Genomic DNA, 11,105 nt, shown 5'->3' with positions numbered 1-11,105 from the left:
AAATGCTCATTTGGCGAATTTCTTAGAGTTTTGCGACACTTTTAAAATCAATGGCATTTCTGGTGATGCCATTCGCCTTCGGTTGTTTCCCTTTTCGTTGAGGAATAAGGCTAAATAGTGGTTGAACTAGTTACCACAAGGGTTAATCACTACTTGGGAACAAATGACCGAAAAGTTTTTCTTAAAATATTTTTTGCCAGCTAAAACAGCCAAATTACGTAATGATATCTCCTCTTTTGTACAGATGGATTTAGAAACAGTCCATGATGCATGGGAGAGATACAAGGACCTTTTGCGAGGGTGCCTTCACCATGGGTTACCACTCTGGCTACAGGTTCAAACATTTCACAATGGCTTGAATCCTTTGACTAGACAGACGATTGATGCAGCCGCTGGTGGAACTGTCAATAATAAGACACTTGAGGATGCTTATGAATTTATAGAAAAGATGTCACTAAATAATTATCAGTGGCAAGTCATGAGGACAAAACCAACAAAATCAACCAGCGTTTTTAATGTCGATTCGGTCACCATGCTCTCTAATCAGGTAGAACTTTTAGACAGAAAAATTGACGGTTTTCTTGGTTCTTCACAGGTTTACCCAGTAATGCAGTGCGAATCAAGTGAAGGTGGATCAAGCAATTCAGAATACCCACCCTGTGGCCACAACATGAAGAACGTGTAGTTAAATTACATGGGTAATAATCCTCGATCCCAAAATAATCCTTATAGAAAACAATGCAGGTTGGAGGAACCACCCAAATTTTTCATGGGGAGGCCAAGGGAATCAGAGACCACCCCCACCTCCAGGCTTCCAACAACAACCTTACCAGCAAGAGAAAAACCTGAACCTTGAGGAGATGCTAAAAAAATTCATCTTGGTGTCAGAAACTCATTTCCAGAATACTGAGACAACACTTAAAAATCAACAAGCGTCAATCCAAGGGCTCAAAACTCAGATAGGTCAGCTCGCTAAATTGGTTTTTGAATGACCACAAGGTAGCCTACCGAGTAACACTGAACCCAACCCAAAAGAGCATGTGAAAGCTGTTACATAAGGAGTGGGAAAGTGTGAGCTGAATCTGAAAAGAAGCCACCACAAGAAGCTGACAGAAAGGAGGTCGAACTAGAAAACAATGACAATCTAATGCCAAAAGAATATAAACCACCAATCCCATACCCAGCAAAGTTGAAGAAAGAACGCATGGATACACAATTCGGTAAATTTGAACTTTTTAAACAATTGCATATTAACTTACCTTTTGTTAAATTTATATCGCAGATACTTACATATGCAAAATTTTTAAAAGAGCTTCTAACAAACAAAAGGAAGTTTGAAGACTTATCTACAATGGAACTTAATGAGGAGTGCTCAGCCATACTCCAAAATAAACTACCAACTAAACTGAAAGATCCAGGAAGTTTTACTATTGCCTGTTTAATTGGTAGTTTGAATATTGATAAAGCACTAGCTGATTTAGGCGCTAGCATTAATTTGATGCCATATAAAATGTTTAAACAACTTGGTCTTGGGGAACCTAAACCCACTAGGATGAGTATTCAATTAGCCGATAGATCTGTCAAATATCCTAGGGGAGGACCTACTTGTAAAAGTAGATAAATTTATATTCCCTATTGATTTCATTGTACTTGACATGGATAAAGATGTTGAGGTGCCTTTAATCTTAGGTCGACCATTTTTAGCCACTGCTAGAGCTGTAATTGATGTGGGTGATGGTAAATTGGTACTTAGAGTAAGTGAAGAAGAAATTATTTTTAAAATTTATGATGCCATGAGATTTTCTAGGGAACAGGATGACTCATGTTATTTTATCGACTCGATTGATCATGCTAGTCAAGATTCTTTTCAGGAAATCGTATACAAGGACACGATGGAACTGTGTCTCGCCCAAGGAGGGGGTAGATGATAATTCTAAGATAGGAGCCGAACTAAACTCCAATAAAACCTCCCCAAAACTAGCAGAATATGAGGGAATTAAGGTAAAAGATGAACTTAAGCAAAAACCCTATATTGAATACCTTCCCAAACTAGAACTCAAACAATTTCTGAATCACTTGGAATATGCATTCCTTGGAAATAATTCTACATTATCGATAATTATTGCATCCAACTTGCAACCCAAGAAGAAAGAGGAATTACTCCAAGTATTAAGAGAGCATAAAAGGGCCATAGCTTGGAAAATTTCTCATATTAAAGGGATCAGTCCTTCTTTTTGCACCCACAAAATTTTAATGGAAGATGAATATAAACCATGCGTGCAAGCCCAAAGACGACTAAACCCCAACATGAAGGAAGTTGTTAAAGATGAGGTAATTAAACTCCTAGATGCTAGAATTATCTATCCTATTTCTGATAGTTCTTGGGTGAGTCCAGTGTAAGTTGTTCCTAAGAAAGGAGACATGACTATTGTAGCCAATGAGAAGAATGAATTAATCCCAACAAGGACAGTCACAGGTTGGAGAGTGTGTATTGATTATAGGAAGCTAAATGATGCCACGAGAAAAGATCACTTCCCCCTTCCATTCATTGACCAAATGTTAGAAAGATTGTCAGGACACATGTACTACTGATTTTTAGACGGACTCTCTGGCTATTTCCAAATCCCAATAGCTCCTGAAGATTAAGAAAAGATGACATTTACATGTCCACAGGGCACGTTTGCTTATCGTAGAATGCCTTTAGGATTATGTAATGCTCCTGCTACTTTTTAGCGCTGCATGATGGCCATTTTTTACGAACTCGTAGAAGACTTCATGGAGGTATTTATGGATGATTTCTCAGTTTTTGATAACTCTTTCCATCTTCGCCTCAAAAATTTAAAATGAGTGTTAATAAGATGTGAGGAAACAAACCTTATGCTTAATTGGTAAAAATGTCACTTTATCGTTTAAGAAGGTATTGTGTTAGGACATAAAATTTCTGGTAGAGGGATTGAGGTTGATAAATCTAAAATTGAAACCATTGAAAAACTACCTCCCCCTAATTCGGTTAAGGCTATTAGAAGTTTTTTAGGACATGCTGGGTTTTATAGAATATTTGTTAAAGACTTTTCTAAAATAGCTAAGCCTTTCACTAAATTACTATAAAAAGACATGCCTTTTAATTTCGATCAAGAGTGTTTAGAAGCATTTGATACTTTAAAGGATAAACTGACTAAAGCTCCAATTATAATTTCACCTGATTGGAATTCACCTTTTGAAATAATGTGCGATGCGAGTGATTTTGTAGTAGGTGCGGTTTTGGGACAGTGAAGAGATAAACATTTTCAACCTATCTATTATGCTAGTAGAACATTGACAGCCGCACAAGAAAACTACACCACCACGGAGAAAGAGCTGCTGGTTGTGGTTTTTGCATTCGATAAATTTAGGCTATATTTAATATTTTCTAAAGTTGTCATTTATACTAACCATTTTTCTCTTCACCACCTTTTGACTAAAACTGATCTAAAACCTCGACTCATTCGATGGATCTTATTATTGCATGAATTTGACTTGGAGATTAAAGATAAGAAAGGAGCTGAAAATCTCGCGGCTGACCATCTCTCCAGGCTTGAAAACTTAAGTACCAAAGAGCCAGATGATATTGAAATAAATGATTCATTCCCTGAAGAACAATTTTTTGCTATATCTGATTTTGAGGTACCTGAGGTACCTTGGTTTGAAGATATTGCAAATTTTTTAGCCGCTCACATTATCCCAAAAGGGTTGTCACATCAGGAAAAGAAGCGATTCTTCACGAATGTGAAAAACTACTTCTAAGAAGACCCTTTTCTTTTCCGTTAATGCACAGATCAAATCATTAGGAGATGTGTTACAAGGGCATAAGCATTGAAAATCTTGGAACATTGCCACTCAGGACCGACTGGAGGACACTACGGTGGAAATAAGACTTCACATAAAGTCCTCGAATTAGGTTTTTATTGGCCCACTCTATTCCAAGATGCCAACAGGTATGTTACTTCTTGTGACAAATGTCAAAGGACAGGCAATATATCCAAATGTGATGAAATGCCTTAGACATATATGCTTTCATGTGAAATATTTGACATTTGGGGTATCGACTTCATGGGTCCATTCCCTAGTTCATTCGGGAATAAATACATCTTAGGAGTTGTTGATTATATGTCCAAATGGGTTGAAGCCAAAGCTTTACCTACTAACAAAGCTAGAGTAGTAGTACGATTCCTTAAGAAAATTTTCTCTCGATTTGGTACACCTAGAGCAATTATCAGTGATAGTGGTACTCTTTTTTGTAATGCCCAATTTGACAAGACCCTTGAGAAATACGGAGTTCATCACAGAACACCTAGAGCAATTATCAGTTATAATGGCCAAATCAAAGTAGCGAACCGAGAGCTTAAACGTATCCTAGAAAAGACAGTAGAATTAAACATGAAGGATTAGGCGATGAATGTAGATGATGCTTTATGGGCTTATAGAACTGCTTTTAAGACTCCCATAGGAACATCACCTTATAGACTTCTTTATGGGAAAAGTTGTCATCTACTGTTTGAGTTAGAACACAAGGCATTCTGGGCTATAAAATTTCTAAACCTTGACCCCAAACTTCTAGGTGAAAACAGGTTGATGCAATTAAATGAGTTAGATGAGTGGCGAGCCAATGCATGTGAAATTTTGCGCCTTTACAATGAAGCGACGAAGCGCTGCCACGACAACCGTTTGAAGCAACAAAGGCAATTTGAAGTTGGAAATCTTGTCCTGTTATATAACTTGAAGCTCAAATTGTTTCCTGGAAAGCTTAAATCACGATGGTCAGGTCCTTCATAGTTTAAATTGTGTTTCCATATGCCACAGTAGAGGTAAGACATCCATCACAAGGCACTTTTAAGGTAAATGGACATCGTCTCAAAATTTATAATGGTGGGAATTTCAAAGACGATAAAGAGGAGCTACGGCTTCACGAAGTTACCTAAATATACCTACAAGGTAGAGTCAAGCATAGACTATAAATAAGCGCTTCTCGGGAGGCAACCCAAGCACTAATGGTGTTAACTTCTTTAAATTTTAGTCTTCAACGTTTAATTCACTAACTGAGTCACTAAACACAGGATTTCTAGAACCACACGACCAGGCACACGGGCGTACCATAGGCCATGCACATACCACGGGAGGCAACACGGCCGTGTGAAAATAGAGCAAAAATGTTTCCCCAACATGGGATCAGATAAGTTTCCATGGCCGTGCAACATGGCCATGGGCAGTCCTGCCAAATTAACACGGACGTGTGGCACGACCGTGCCCACCGACCGTGGTCGAGCCTATTAAAATAACACGGGTGTGCTCCTGCATACACGGGTGAGGGAGAAGCTAACAAAGATTGACACGATCATGCAACATGGTCGTGTACACTAAGGTGCCCAATTTCGAAAACCACAAAACGCACGGGCTGAAATGAGGGCATACGGGAGTGCCCCACGACCGTGTGCCCCAATTTCTTTATAGACACCTACTATTGAGTTTATTTTTATCTTTATATTTTTAAATTACTTCTTATTTCCTTTTAATACTATTTTATATTGAGATTTTATAATTTTTATTTGGCTATTTCTTTATGAGTAATTATGTTTCTTTATACTTCCTAAAAAGTTCCTGATTCTATCACAGTTATAAAGAGCTCCAAAGCTCATCATCAAATAGGAACTAAAAACTCCACTGGCAAAGGTTCTCCATGACTACCATGTCTTGTTCGACCACGACCATAGCTACCACCAGATATAATATTCTTTTGGCGCAGGACTTATAGACTAATGAACCTCTACTACCACCGGAGTATCCTCCTCCACTCTCATCATTGCCTTGGCCGATTATTCTCCATAACTCCAATTCAAGGAGTTCATTCATCATTCAGGAAGTTTCACCTCTCTCCCTATCTTCTGATTATATATCTATATTTTTCAATATATCCATCTTTGTACATTGAGGGCAATGTACATCTTAAGTGTGGGGGGTCTTTTATATCATCATTAGAAATCATTAGAAATCCCTGAATCTTGTCTTATTCTCACATGAATCACTCATATCACTATTAGAATGAATTTTAATTAATTTATAATTTTTATTGATATGTCTTGAATTAAAACATTGGAATTTATGCATTGGTTGTTTAAACTTTAAGACATTAGGGAATCAGGCATGATAAGTTGATTTTTGAAGAATTAAAATCTTTTAGGTTATTTCCCTAAGTTTAGGTATTATCTTGAGTTGAAATTCACAAGTTTAAACATCAAAAAGCCATAATTTTTGTAAGATATTGAGCCTTTTAGAGCATATTTTATATCTTTCATGCTCACTTTTATTATGAGTGCGTCAGTATTGATTTGTTATTCTAGAACTTGCTTGATTATGCATGTCAAGACTACACCATTTGATTTGTTATGTCAAGATGATAAAGGCACTTAGGTTTAACTCACTTACTCCACAAAAGCCTACCTTCATAATTAACCCTTAGTAAACCCCTTTGAACCTAACAAGCCATTAATTGATTTACCCTCAATGTTAACCCATAACCCATTATTGTTGAAATCTCCTAATTTGATCCCTATTTTTATCGAGATTTGATTTGAATTTATTGCTTAGCTATGTCTTATTCTTTGTTGCAATAATTAAGTTCTAAGTTATTTGACTTGTTCTTAAAAAATATATATAATTATATACATATTTATTAATAGTAATTCGTCGTTTTTGAGCTTAAAGTATTAATTCCATATTCTGAGAAGAAGCTCACTTGTATTCAACTGATGACTAGTTATTTTTCTAGCAAGGTAATTTTTCAATTCAATCTCGATTCTGACCTTTTCTTTCAGCTTGTGACCACACCACCTAACCAAAGCTAACTTTACAACCCTCTAAAGACCTTTTTGATTGATGTATCATCTTAATATATAGTGGTGGAGATTTGATTTCCAGGCAAGCCTATGGTAATATCTTTTTGTATTGACTAATGAGTGCTTTATTTGATGTCCTTAAACACCTCGAGTGATTTGTGTGAATCTTTAGTGAGGATGTTAAACTCTGTGATATTTTGATCAAAGGTAATCACTTAGATGAGGGGAGACACCTATGCTTTTGTGATAAAATGCTCAACTTGGAATGTTTGAAACTTTGATGTACTTTTAGTTGAATTTTCAGTAAGAATATTTATGGATTATTTTGAGATATTATTGATAGGGATTATAAATTGAGAATAATTTATTTTGATTGTGAGTTGAGGATTTTGCTTAAGGATAAGCAAACACTTAAGTGTAGGGGTATTTGATCAACCGTAATTTATACATATTTTTATCCCATGCTTAGCACATTTATAGATGATTTCTCCTAAGATTTGGTGAATTCGATGCTCCTAATTCTTTAATTTCATGTTTTATACTTAGGTGAGCATAAGAGAGTAAAAAGAGCGAGAAACGGGCCAAAAATAGAGAAAATGGACCCACGTGGGAAATCAACACCGGTTGGACTTCCTTACACAAGCGTATCACACAGGCATGTCACACGGCCATGTCCATTTGGTAGGATCGAAGAACGACTTACACAGGTAGACTACACACCCGTGCATATTCAATAGCCTTGACCATGGGCTGGAGTAATCGCACACGGGCGTGTCACACGGGCGTGTCCCTGCTGAGCCCAAGTATAGTCCTATTCTGAAAAAGGCCACTTTTGAGGGCTCTTAGGCATTCTAAAGCCTATTTAAACACCTGAGGAGGCACTTAGAAGGGACACACGGAGTAGGAGGTAAGGAATTACTCAAGGGAAGTTGATTGGTTCATCTCAGAAGCCGAATTCATCATCAAGACTGAAGATCTCCCTTCAATTTCCATTCAGGGGTTTTGGGTTTTCTTTATGTTTTGTATTCGTTATTCTTCTGAGATGTTTTCTTTTATAATTATGAACTAAACCTCCTAAATACCTAAAGGGAATGAAACCTAAGACGGATCTTGTTATTATTATTTGAATTGTATGATAAATATTTGACTTGTTCTTAATTATGTGCTCTTAATTCTTGTTTTAATATTCCAGGATATTGATTCAAGTTAATGCACTTATTCAGAGGAGAAAACGTCCCTGTCTAAGAGTAAATTTGTCATAGTTAAGTGGAGTTGATTGCACGCCTAGAGATAGGGTGATAAGATTTTGCCGGATTAGGGTGAAACCTAATAAGTGGATCCATAGATCGAGTTAATGCAACACTAGGGCATTAATTAGAAAGAGATTTCAATTAATCAACCTAGGGTTAGACATTATTAGTCTCGAGGGAGATAATAATATAACTTAGGGATTTCTACGGATCAAGTCAAATGAATAAATCATCTGATTTGGAGTCAAATAACAAGTGAAGTCTAGGTGGATTTTTCCTTGGGTATTGTCTTAATCAATCTAGTTTTCCCAAAAGCTTTTTCCCAAATTTCTCTCTGTGCATCCTTAGTTTAGTTAAGTAGTTTAGATAAACAAATCCCTTAATTTTTAGGCTAGATAATAAAAAGAAAGTAATTACTAGTACTCTTGGTTCCTTTGGGTTCAACAATCTGGTCTTGCTAAAGCTATACTACTGTTTGATAGGTACACTTGCCTTCATTGTTATAATAGTTAGTTTCAAGACGATTAAATATAAATTTTTAAAACCTGTCATGAATATCACGTATCAAGTCACAAATTTAATCATTTTATTAATCTAGGTACTCAACAATTTAAAATTAGACAAAATGACCATTTTGCCCTTAGACTTTTGCAAATGACCATAACTCATATTCTTTCATAAAATTTCAGAAAACAACATGAACACACTCATGGTAAAACCCTAGGCTTTCAACCATTTTGCAAAATAGTCCCCTCATTTGAAAGCACATGTTACAAGGGTTCTAAAAGTACAAAGATCATTAAGAAAAACCCTCAATATCAATTACTTGTAGAGAGATTAAATGGCTAAAGATTCCAGCTTCAAAAACTCTTCTAATGGCTGATAGTTTTGGTCAAGAAGAAAGAGTGGAGAAAAAAGATGATAGCTAGGCTTTAGGGCATTATTTTATCACATATTATGTCATCAAATACCTAACATATTGACCATTTAAATTTTTTTGTCTCATGGCCGGCCAAGCTATATTCTAAGGGTCTATTTGCCATTTAAAGACCCCCAATTATTGTTGCATGGCAATTTAACACCCTTAGCTATCAAATTAAGACTTTTGAACTTAATGCGATTTAGTCCTTTTTCTCAATTAAGCTTACAAACGCTAAAATTACTTCACCAAATTTTTCATGCACTAATATAAATATGTTATAACTCTAAAATAATAATAAAATAATTTCTCTAACCTCAGCTTAGTGGTCTCGAAACTAGGCCCAAAATTGGGCTGTTACAGGCATGGGCTTTATAGAATACAAAGCAACGATTACAAAAACATAGAAATTAACAAAAACAGGTCAAAAATCACATATCTAATTGATCTTCAAAGTGTCGAATGCTTAAAAACTAAAATGGTTTTTCTTTCTTCTTCAATATTCGGCTGTACCAAATGTTTTTGCATGCTTTCATTTTGTTTTATTTATTTAATTCATAATAATATGTCATTTACCATTTTGTCCATTAATTAAACATTATAAAATCATCAATTATAAGCCCAAAAATGTCCATGCTATTATTCAATGGGTAAATTACAACATAAGGGCCCTACATAATAAAAGTCATAGCAATATACCACTTTAGCAATTAGCAAGTCACTTTTGTATTTTACGTGATTATGTCCTTTTAGCAAATTGAGCAGACAAACGATAAAATTTTCATACGAAACTGTTACACATATTAATTCACATACTGTAAAACACGAGTTCAAATTTGTGGATCTGAAACCACTATTTTGACTAGGGTCTAAACTGGGCTATTACAAAAGGCTTGATATAGTATTTGGCCATATAACTTGGCTCATTTTGGTTGAATTGGTTGTAAGCTTATATATATATGCATACATGTACAACTATCGCTTGTGTGATGTGGTTTATAAATGCTTGATAAATGGTTGAATGTGGCTTAATGAGTTTGGTGTGATGTAGTTTGGTAGAATATGATGTTGAAAGCATGTTGAGTGCGGATAATGAAATGACATGAATTGGCCTTGTTTTGTAGATGTATTTGTTGTCTAAGTATGCTATGAATTGTGCCTTGAACTTGTGCATGTGTAGGTGTAAATGAGGGTGACAAATGGCTTGGTAAATAGTCTTTATTTTATCCATACGGTTAGACACACGGATGTGTGTCTAGGCCGTGTGTGAAAAATGGCTTGCCCCATGGGCATGTGTTCCGGCCGTGTGTCCCCTGCACCTTAATTTTGAGAAACAGAATGCTCAAAATTAAGCACACGGACAGAGACACTGGCGTGTGTCTTAGCCGTGTGAGGGACATGGCCTCTGGCACGGGCGTGTGTCTCGGGCATGTGAAGTCTGCACCTATTTTATGAAAATTGAATTAACCACACGGCCTAGCACACGGGCGTGTGACTTGGAAATGTTACCTTAATTTGTTCATGCTTTGCAAAACAAAGAGTTACACGGGTGTGTGTGACCACATGGCCTGCCCACACTGGCGTGTGACCCATGTGCATGGCAAAAATTTTCTTAGTTTTGTAAAATTTTTCTAAGTGCTCAATTTATTCCTGAACCACTTCGAAAGCATGTTTTGGGCATCGTTGGCTCGCATTAGGGACTTTATATTTGAATGCAAATGATTTTAATTTGGATGAAAATTTATGACTCGGAATTGTATATTTTCTTGTGATGTGAGTCCTATAATACCTCGTATCCTGTTCCAAAGTTGAATACGAATAAAAGGTGTTACATTTAGTGGTATCAAAGCTACGGTTTAGTCGATTCTCGGACTAACGTAGCATATGAGAGAGTCTAGCTACACATGCCATATATAATTTGTGACAGTGTGATGACTCCTAAAAATTTAAATTGCCTTTTCATCTAGTAAATGGTTTCCAACCGAGAGGCAGCTGATGATGTTGAAAGTAATGCGCTGACTCCCGCCAAAAGGATAGCGCCATCTGAAAGTATACCAGTAACGATTA

At 36.3% G+C, this 11,105-nt stretch overlaps 1 non-coding gene across 1 annotated transcript; it reads right to left on the bottom strand.

Moving 5' to 3' along the window:
• Nucleotides 1-211: 211 nt before the first annotated feature.
• Nucleotides 212-318, bottom strand: LOC128279655 (small nucleolar RNA R71). Its single transcript, XR_008269854.1, has one exon. It is a non-coding gene; the product is annotated as a small nucleolar RNA R71 (small nucleolar RNA).
• Between the last annotated feature and the right edge of the window lie 10,787 nt (nucleotides 319-11,105).

This window comes from Gossypium arboreum, chromosome 8, assembly GCF_025698485.1.
Source record: "Gossypium arboreum isolate Shixiya-1 chromosome 8, ASM2569848v2, whole genome shotgun sequence".
NCBI lineage: Eukaryota > Viridiplantae > Streptophyta > Magnoliopsida > Malvales > Malvaceae > Gossypium > Gossypium arboreum.
Note: the sequence above shows the minus strand (reverse complement) of the source record. Positions and strands in the feature narration are given on the sequence as shown.